This window comes from Phalaenopsis equestris, unplaced genomic scaffold (assembly GCF_001263595.1).
Source record: "Phalaenopsis equestris unplaced genomic scaffold, ASM126359v1 Scaffold218946, whole genome shotgun sequence".
Classification (NCBI taxonomy): Eukaryota; Viridiplantae; Streptophyta; class Magnoliopsida; order Asparagales; family Orchidaceae; genus Phalaenopsis; species Phalaenopsis equestris.
Window position 1 is genome coordinate 337,109 of NW_018237354.1, and position 9,618 is coordinate 346,726.

The window sequence follows — 9,618 nt, forward strand, 5'->3', positions numbered from 1 at the left end:
TCCATGGCTCACCTGACCTCCTAGCCACCTCCTCTGGCCGCTGGCCGGCCTAGGGGCTAAAAAATGTCCAAACTGAGAGCCACCACCATGGAATCAAACCCAATTCAAACCTAGAGGCCACCACATTCAAAATGAATCTTAGGTCCTCTATACCCTCCACCTAAGCATCACTTTTGACCCCGTAATTTTGCATGGCAGCAACCATAAGCCATTTTTTATAAAAAGCTCACCTCCACGGTCAAGGGAAGTGTGCAAAAAATTTCTCAGAGAGATCCCTCCAAATTACTCCTAGAGCCTCTTTGAGACCTCCACAGTGCAACCCAACCCCTACATTGCCCCAAATCCCCTTGTTGGAGTTCAATTTTTTGAGCTCAAATCCTTACTGGAGACAAGACAGAGCTCTCCACACTTCTACACTCCATAAAAACCAAATTAAACTCACCCATACCATCATCACAGTGAAAGAAGAAGAAGCCCCCATCAAATCCCCTTCATACAGAGCCCCTAGCATAGCTCTAGACCAACACCTAAAATCGAGCTTGGTCGAATTCATACCTAGGCCTTTCACCACAGCAAGGGGCTTAATCCATAGCCTCTTTGGAGCTCCACGAACGTGTCGAACACCTCTGATTGAAGCTTCCCTTCTCAGAGCAAAGGCATTGAACTCCCCCACTTCTCAAGCCTATTTTGATTCTCCATTTGATTAGGCTTAATTTAATGGCTTGATTATCATATGAATGTGTTCGTCACAATTAGACAAGCATTTAGAAACAAATCAAACTTAATTTGGTTAAGAAATGAGTGAGATTTTAAGCTTTGAAAATGGATGGTTCTCTAAGACTTTAGGGACGATGACCGGGAGCCGTCCGATCGAGCGTTTATCTCATCAACGGACGAGATATAGCCGGACAACACCTTCATACATGAACTGCGGGCCAAGTTAGCGCTAAAGTGGATGGCGGCCTTGAATGGGAGCGCGCCGCATGGAGCTTCGGAGCCACCATAGGTTGACGTGGCGCCGCGCTTTTAAATAAATAAATATGGTATTTTCTGATTTAAATAAATAGCCATAACTTCAAAAATCCATATCTTGGTATAGAAAAATAAAAAATAAAATAAAAATACCCGCTTGCTCAGTGAATAGAGGAGAACAATGTAAAAATAATTTGAAGTTTGTTTGATGCATATTTTATTTTCAATTAATTAAATATGGTTTTGAGTCTTTTAATTCTCCATGCATATAGACATTTCATCATGACTTAAAATCTTGGCATGTTGTTGCCTCCGTCTTAGGGAACATCCTCTAATTATCAGAGGATATCTCTAGACAGAGATCCATATTTTCTAAGTTTATGTCTATTATTTGCATAAATTAATCATAATAATTAGCATATTGGTTAGAAAATTCCAAGAAAATTTTGAAAGGTCTGCTATGACCAGAAAATTCTTTGGAAAATAATTCATCCGTTAAATCATTAAGAATGCACTTAATTTTCACCAATCCTAAAACACAAAGAAAATTAATTTTGGGAAACACAAACATCTAAATGACTTAATTTTTAATCTCCACTGTGATTTAAAGTTCGTGATTTAAAAAAGTTCAGAGAAATCCCCATAAAAATTTTAAAATATTTGGAGCTCATTTAGTAACTCAAATTGATTTTTCAAGTTAAATGTCATTTTCAACACTAAAATGATTTTTTAATAATTAAAACATAACTCAAAAAATTATAAAAATTGATTTTTGGAGTTCTCTGTGATCAGAGGAATTGTTTTAAAAATAAAATGGTAATTAAAATAAAAACTTCATTTTAAGCCTATTTTTAACATTTAAATAATTAAAAAATGTTAAAAATCAAAAAATAATAAAATTCATGGAAATGTTATAAATTATTTCCTAAGTACTTAGGAACAATTTGAATATTTTTCCTAATTTTCTAAGTGAAGATGTTGAATTTTAAAGCTTAAAATAATTTTTTTTAAAGAAAGCTAAAAATGAATTTTTCTTAATCTTTCACTTAAAAAATTCTAATAATTCAAAAAAAATCATAAAAATGTAAAATTTATTCCTCTGGGTTCCTTGACCTCAGAGAGATTTAATAAAAATATAAAAGATAATTTTCCACATTTCGTTCAAAATATTTTGTAATTAATAAATACTCCAGGAATTAAAATAATTTTTAAAATTCAAATATACTCAATAAATCATGAAATTTGACCTCAATGCTTCTCTGGTCTAAGTCTAACTGTAGTAAAAATTTCAAGGGAATAGGCTTTGCCTTGGTCAAGTTATGGAATTTTCTTTGAAAAATCCTATTTTTGCATTAAAATAAATATGTAAATTAAATTGAATTTTGAAAAATCACATTTTCTTCTTTGATGTCTTAATTAACCCATGAGTGAGGTGGGATAAAAATTCCAAAGTAATTTGAATTAAATTTGATAAATTATGAAGTGATAGAGCTTTAGGGGCAAAAATGTAATTTTGGAAAATTGACCTTAATTAACATTTAGGCTTAATTCAAGAATGGGAGAAGAGTAACCTCTGATTTTAACTAACTTATTTGGATGATTGAAACTCAAGGAGATTAATTGGTAGAAACCAACCTCATTCTTTCCATAATCAAGGGATAAATTTGTAATTCCTTAAATTATTAAAATTTGGAAGTCTATTAAATTAAATGATCTTAGACTTAGGGGTATGACTTTGGAAGTTGATAACTCATTAATTTAACACCCCTATTTTATGTTCAAATGAATTTAAAAAATGAATAATTATTATCACTTAAAAAATTCAACTTCTTTCAAAATAACCAAGACATCTACTTAGGTCTAAAGGGCTTAGTGGTAAATTAAGCTAAAATCAAATTTTATTAAATAAGAATTAGATGAATGAATATAAATTAAAACACCTCGGAACACCCTAACCCCAAATTAGAACTCACCCCCATTAAGGATATTCACCCACATAACTTCCAAATTAAATGGCAAATGATAATTACCTTACTCTTAAGGATAATTGAAACATCAATGTTCATTGAGCATTAAAGGTATTTATTGAATAAATTAGTAAGCAACATAATAAGTTTAAATGAGCTTGAGGCTTTTCACCAGGTAGTGAGAGAGAAGCATGGATCTGCTTCTTCCTCTAGACCTGTTGGATACCTCAGAGGGCTACTAAACTTAATAAATCTTGCTCAACAATGTTTAACAAAAGTCGTCCTTAATCAAACTAATAGAGACCCACCAAGATATGACCTAGGGTTTAGGTAACCAAAAGGTAAATCACTAAAACTTTATTTTTCTACTTTACATGCCCTTACATGCATTTTGAGTTTCAGGTGGTAGAATGAGAAGACTCGTCAGGTACGATTTTATAGTTTACAGCATTTTCATTTCTTATGTTATCCATACTGTGCTTACTTACCTGCATGTATGAACAAAACACAAACTTGCATGCTACACAACGATGTCACCATGCATGAAAACAGTGTGAAAACTTAAACTGTTAGGATAGCCACATAACCAAAACCAAAACTAAAATCACCTCCACAATATTAAAAATATAAGACAACTCAAAATTTAATCATAAACATCACACAAAACAACAACTACAACTAAATTAAGACATCTCTATCGGATGATCGGGAATCCCTCAGAGGAGGTAACCTACGGTTGCTGACGAGGCTTCCCATGGTCTAAATGAAATTATGGAACTCATTAAGTTGAGTTTATTAAATTCATTTGGACTAAGTGAATCCAATAGAAAATAATGGTGCAGGAACGGGGGAACTGTAGGAACCTAACCGGTGTCACTCTAATCAACTTTAACATCCCCCTAAAACATTTAAAGAACTTCAACCATAGGGCCACTTGATTTGACATCATAACTTGACACCTTAGAAAACTCAAATTCGTCATGACGAGGATCTTGAAGCTAGCACGGTGGGCAGCATGGCCATCTTTAATAGCAAAACATGTCTTCCCCAGCTAAACCACTTCCTTCCTTAGAATTAAACAATCAGGCCATAGGATTTTGATGTTGTCTGCTTATGCAACATAAATCCTCACCTCATCTTTAGGCTTTTGTATAGCTCTATTGTACAATATATTGTACAATATAAGGTACAATATAAGCCCTAACTCGTCTTACAATTTTGAGGTTATTTTTCATCACGACATAAATCCTCACATCTTTCAGGCTATTTGTGTGATCGTTCAAACGAATGTAAGCCCTAATTAAATAAAATTGACAGGATGAAACACCTAAATATTTTTCCTTAAAACTGAAGCTAAATAATATGATAGACCAGGAAGTCATCTCCTCCAAATCTATGACATCCTCTAGATCTTCTTCCTTTGGACTTTATAACAAAATGTTACAAATTTGAGCCAATCCCATTTCACACCTCTTCGTCTGATCTTGTTGAAAAGTCCTATCCTTTTGAAATCCTTGAATATAATATTTCTTGATTTTTATCAAGAGTTTTCTTAAATGACTTTGGTCATTTATGATGTAATTAACTATAGGGGCTTACCCTTACAGGAAGCTCGTCCAAACCCAGCTTAATATAAATCTTATTTAATTCTTCATATTAAATAGGAGAAATTGTCAGCAAACAAAATGGTTTCGTAGACCAAACAGACATCATATGTTTCTCAGTTTATTTGATCGAGCTTCATCCTCAAGTCTTGTGTTTATCCTTTGGGATAGATATAGGGTTTGAGATACAATGCTCTTTTATTTAAACTATGAAAAATATGGGGTCAGTTTGATTTCATATCTTTCTAAACATTAAAATGTCATTCCAAAGAGGGCGACGAGATTTTGATTCCGGTGACTGAGAGCTTCTTACGGGCAACTCATCAACCAATATGGTGTCGACAGTTTCTGGCGACTCCACTGGGGACAAGCTTTTCTCTCCATTTAAATAATGAAATATTATCTTCACACATCAGTAATGTGTCCATATCCCTCTTTGTTGGACTAAATTACTCTTCTTCCGTTGACATACTTTACCCATTTCTGTCTTGGGAAAGTACGACCAACTCTTTGGAATTCAAGACTGTCTATCCAATCACCTTTGAATGAAGGGGTTCAGGAGGCCATTAAAAACTCTTTAAATCTTCATGCGGGGTCAGACTCCCAATAGGTGTGTTGGTGGACTAGTTTCACATTGACAATGTGTGTTAAAAATGGGTCCTGCACTGGATCTTAAAACACTTCACATCTCCATTTCAAGTTTGATTTGTTATTTTGCAAATTAAATCAAATAGTGTTGTGCTGCGCACGCTTTAAAATTTTTTTATATTAATTAAATTTTTTTACTTTCAAATTATCTTTTTGCTGAAAATTTTAAAATCCCCAAAACTAAGACTTATCCGGTCTAAAGATCAACCTTTGTTAATTTTCAGTGCTTGCACTAAAGATTATAAGGTTTTGGCTATATAGCTAACCCCAAAGCTTTCTATTTTAAAGTTGCTGCAATGGCCTACCCAATGCTGACTTTTTCTTGCAACCTGTCGACGAGCCATGAAGCCCGCAATGTTGCTCCTAACATTAAGTTTGGAGCAGAATTTGAAGACCTCGAGGTTATCCTCGGGAAGGCCCTGTTCGTCATAATGAATGTCACTGCTCCATAAATTCAGGAACCGTCTGCTGAGCTCAACCTGAACTGTCTTAAGGACTTCCCTTCTTATAAGAAGGCTAAGACTACTGTTTCCACTATGGCACCGACGAAGCCTGCTATCCTCGCTGCTGTTAAGGGGAAAGAAGTAATGATCAATGAAGATCCGACTGAGGGATTAGCTGTCCCGCCACCAGTATTCAAAATTAGATCGTATTCAAGAATTGCACCACTAACCCAAACTCAAAAAAAACCGCAACAGAAAAGTTTGAAAGGCTACTAAAGCCCAGACTCCTGAGGAAGTACCTGTCAAGGAAAAGCCTCACCAAGAGGAGTTAGAATTACCAAAAGTATATCCACTTCTGCGGGGAAGTAGATTCCATCCTTTAATGGATACCAATGGATACGAGAGTATTCGAAAAATTATCGCTGCATTACCGTCACTTCATGGACATGGTGAGGAGAAAAAGAAGTCTACTCCTATCACTCGAGTCAGTTCAGTTTTTCAGAGACTAGCCGCCAAAGAAGGTTGTTCAGTCAATGAATTACTTAAATGAGTGGGGCATGCAATTTCTCCTCGTATGAAGAAAGAAATTTTAAAGGACATCAAGTCTGTCAAACGACCTCAAAGGTTAACTGAAAATTTGCCTATTTGTATTCTCATCTGGTTCCACTTGGGAAGCAGAGTTGATACCGCTATTATCACCACAAATTCCACCATTACCAGGACCACAGCCGTCGACCAGTTAAGTCAATACTATGTCCAAGAATTCTACCGAGCACACACCACAAAGACATTCCTAAAACTTTAAAGGAAAAGATGAAGAAATTACCTGATACCATAGCTGGTATGCACTATGGGGAGCATACTTCTCCTTGACATCCTGATGTTTCCGGTAGGACACCCCATCCCGAGACATCACCGTTAAAGAAGAAGGTGTGGATACACAAGATTGTTGATTGTTGCACCAATACGGTCCAATAAGCCTGCAAGAGAAGATCACAGAATGAAGCCAAGGTCCGAAGTATCTAACATCGTCGCAGCGATTGCCAGTGAAATGGAAGAGCAAGAGGAGGAGGTCCAGCAGGGTCCTCCAGATCTTAGAACAATCAAAAAATCAATGACTGAAGAAAAATTTAAAAGGCTCAGAGTCAAGATTTCCGAGTTGGCTCGAGAGCACGGAGTCTCCATCAATGAAGATGATGAAGATTTTGACTATAATGTCTAACTTGAAGAAGATTTAATATATTTCCATGTCATCAAAACTAGGGCTGATGCATCTGCACGCAAGGCTCAACCTCTCGTCGAAGAGAACGTTGTAGATGAGCTTCTTAGGGCTAATCCCCTAAGGGATGAGTGATTCATGGATACTGCTAATATGCACAGTACAACAATAATTCAGATTATATTTCACTTATATTTCCTTACTTTGCATCAAAACCAAAAACTTGATCCTAAAGAAAAATAAGAATTTAACTTTTAATTTATATATATTGGGATACTATACAAGTATACATATCGTTATCAAGTAATATCGGACTTTTTGATTAAGACCTGAATATCAAACCCATAGGGAGAATACGCAATATGCACTATTTAACATCAAACTTTCTATTTTTAATAAAAAAAATAATTATCTAAACTAAAGATGATTTTTTGCAGTAATGAAAATTTAAATATTTTTGGTATTTTCAATATTTTGATAGAACAATGACAATTTAAAAAGATAACTAGAGTTTTTGTAGAAGAAAAACACTAAATAAGAAAATATCTTTCTTCTTGTTATGAATCAGTAATAAGTATAGGAATTCTATTGTGGAAGTATGCAAATTGTGCTGTGTCAAATAGGAGCAATAATATTCTTTACCCTTACTAGAGATGCTATAAAGAACATTGGCTAATTTAAAGTTTGAATAGTTCTGAAGACCGGCTAGGCAAGGAAGATACTAGCTCTCACTCCAGAGTTCCCTCCATTCCCTTCACCTGGGGGCTAACATCTCGTATCAAAACCTAAAATAATAAACCAAGTTGGGGCTATAACCTGTCACTTTAAAGTCCTCTAACTCTACACCCTTCAATGAATATTTTCCTATTTATTTGCACTCAATCATATGAACTACATTCACATTCATACAACCTCATGTGATTCTTTCCAATTGTTGACTAAGACAATACCAGCCCGGTTCTTACATGTTATCACAAGAAATTTTAACATCTGGATTGGCCAAATCAAGAAGTAAATGAAGTGCATGGATTTAAATCATCACAACTTCTTCTATCATTGAAGATCAATAATTTCCACAACTTACATCCAAAACTTAGTTACTTATTTTTTTAAGAAGAAATAAAGAAAAATACTCAGAATCCATGGAGAAAACAAAACCACACTTTAGTTTAAAAAAAGAAATCATTGTCAAACCAACAACAATTCTCAATTAAAACCAAAAGTAGTCTCAAAACAAAAAGATAAAAACTTATCTCAAGTCCTCCACCAAACTCTTGAAGTTCCTTTGATTCTCTTCTCTTTACAATTACTCAAAATAAAATAAAAAAAAGAATAAAATAAAAATAAAAGTGGTGCCTGAAAATCTCTCTGAACTAACTCCCTAAATGAGAACTTTCAAAACTTTCCAATACTTGTAGGACTCACACTTTTTTGGACCTTTTCAGGACTCTTTTCAAAGTCTTCTCCTCTTTCTTTTATAATTTTCCAAAAGGTGCCTTTGTTTCTCTTCAAAATATGTCTTGATTCGATGTATTTCCCCAAGAGATGCATCTTTTTATGATAATTTTCATCCATGGTGGTTATAACCACCTATTAAGCCAATGCATGCCTCAAAAACCTCTTAAAAATTCACAGAAACCAAATTTAATCATCCAATAACTACCACTAGCACTTAAGCACAGGGCCTCTAGTGCTTAGGCACGACCTTCTCTGTTTAACCAGCGCTTAAGCGCCGGATCTGACGCTTAGGCACCAAAACTCTTTTGCACATTTTTTGCCTTTTTGCTCCAAAATTTAATCCTTTTTCACTCCTTTAACCGAATTTAATCATCTAATAACTGCCACTAGCGCTTAACCACGGGACCTCTAGCGCTTAGGGACAACCTTCTCTGTTTAACCAGCGCTTAAGCGCCGGATCTGGCGCTTAGGCGCCAAAACTCTTTTGCACATTTTTCACCTTTTTGCTTCAAATTTAATCCTTTTTCACTCCTTTAAGCATTTTTCACCCTTTTTACATGTATCTGCAAGAAAAACACAAAAAATACCTTCCATTAAAGCGTAATATCTCAAAAATAGAAATAAAAATGTGTCTAAAAATACTATATATTTTAGATGTATCAAAATCCCCCAATCATAAAATGTTACTTGTCCTCAAATGACACTTCAATCTTTAAAAACTAAATATGTATGATATGTATATGAGTTTCTTTAAGAGTTACTAAAATTTTGATTTAGAAATATAACAGTCTAATTTAGAAAAAAATATTCAGTAAATGAGACCAACTTAAAGTTAAGAAATTCTTAATTTTAAGAAAGATGAAAATATGAGTTTCTATCTAATTCAGAAATATATTGTAGACTTTCTAAATTTAGAATTTAGTTCCTTTATTATCTCCACTTAAAAATTTTCATTAAAAAATAATTTTAGTTACTATATTATATCTATAAGCTTAAGAGTTTCTCAAGTCTTATACTTTAAAAAGATCAAATGCAGCACCAATTTTTGATTAGGCACTAATCCTCAAGCTTCTCCTTCCTAATTTTTTTTTCTTTTTCTTTTTCTTTTTCTTTTTCTTTTCTTTCACTTTTTCTTTTCTTTTTCTTTCCTTTCTTTTTTTCTTTTCTTTTTCTTTCCAGGCAAGGATTATTATATCTAGATAGGCCTTTAATAATTTTGAATTCCACTTGTCTTTCCTAAAGCAAAGTCTTGATATAAGTTCTTTACTTATAAATATAATAATAGTTTTGAAAATTATTATAATAAA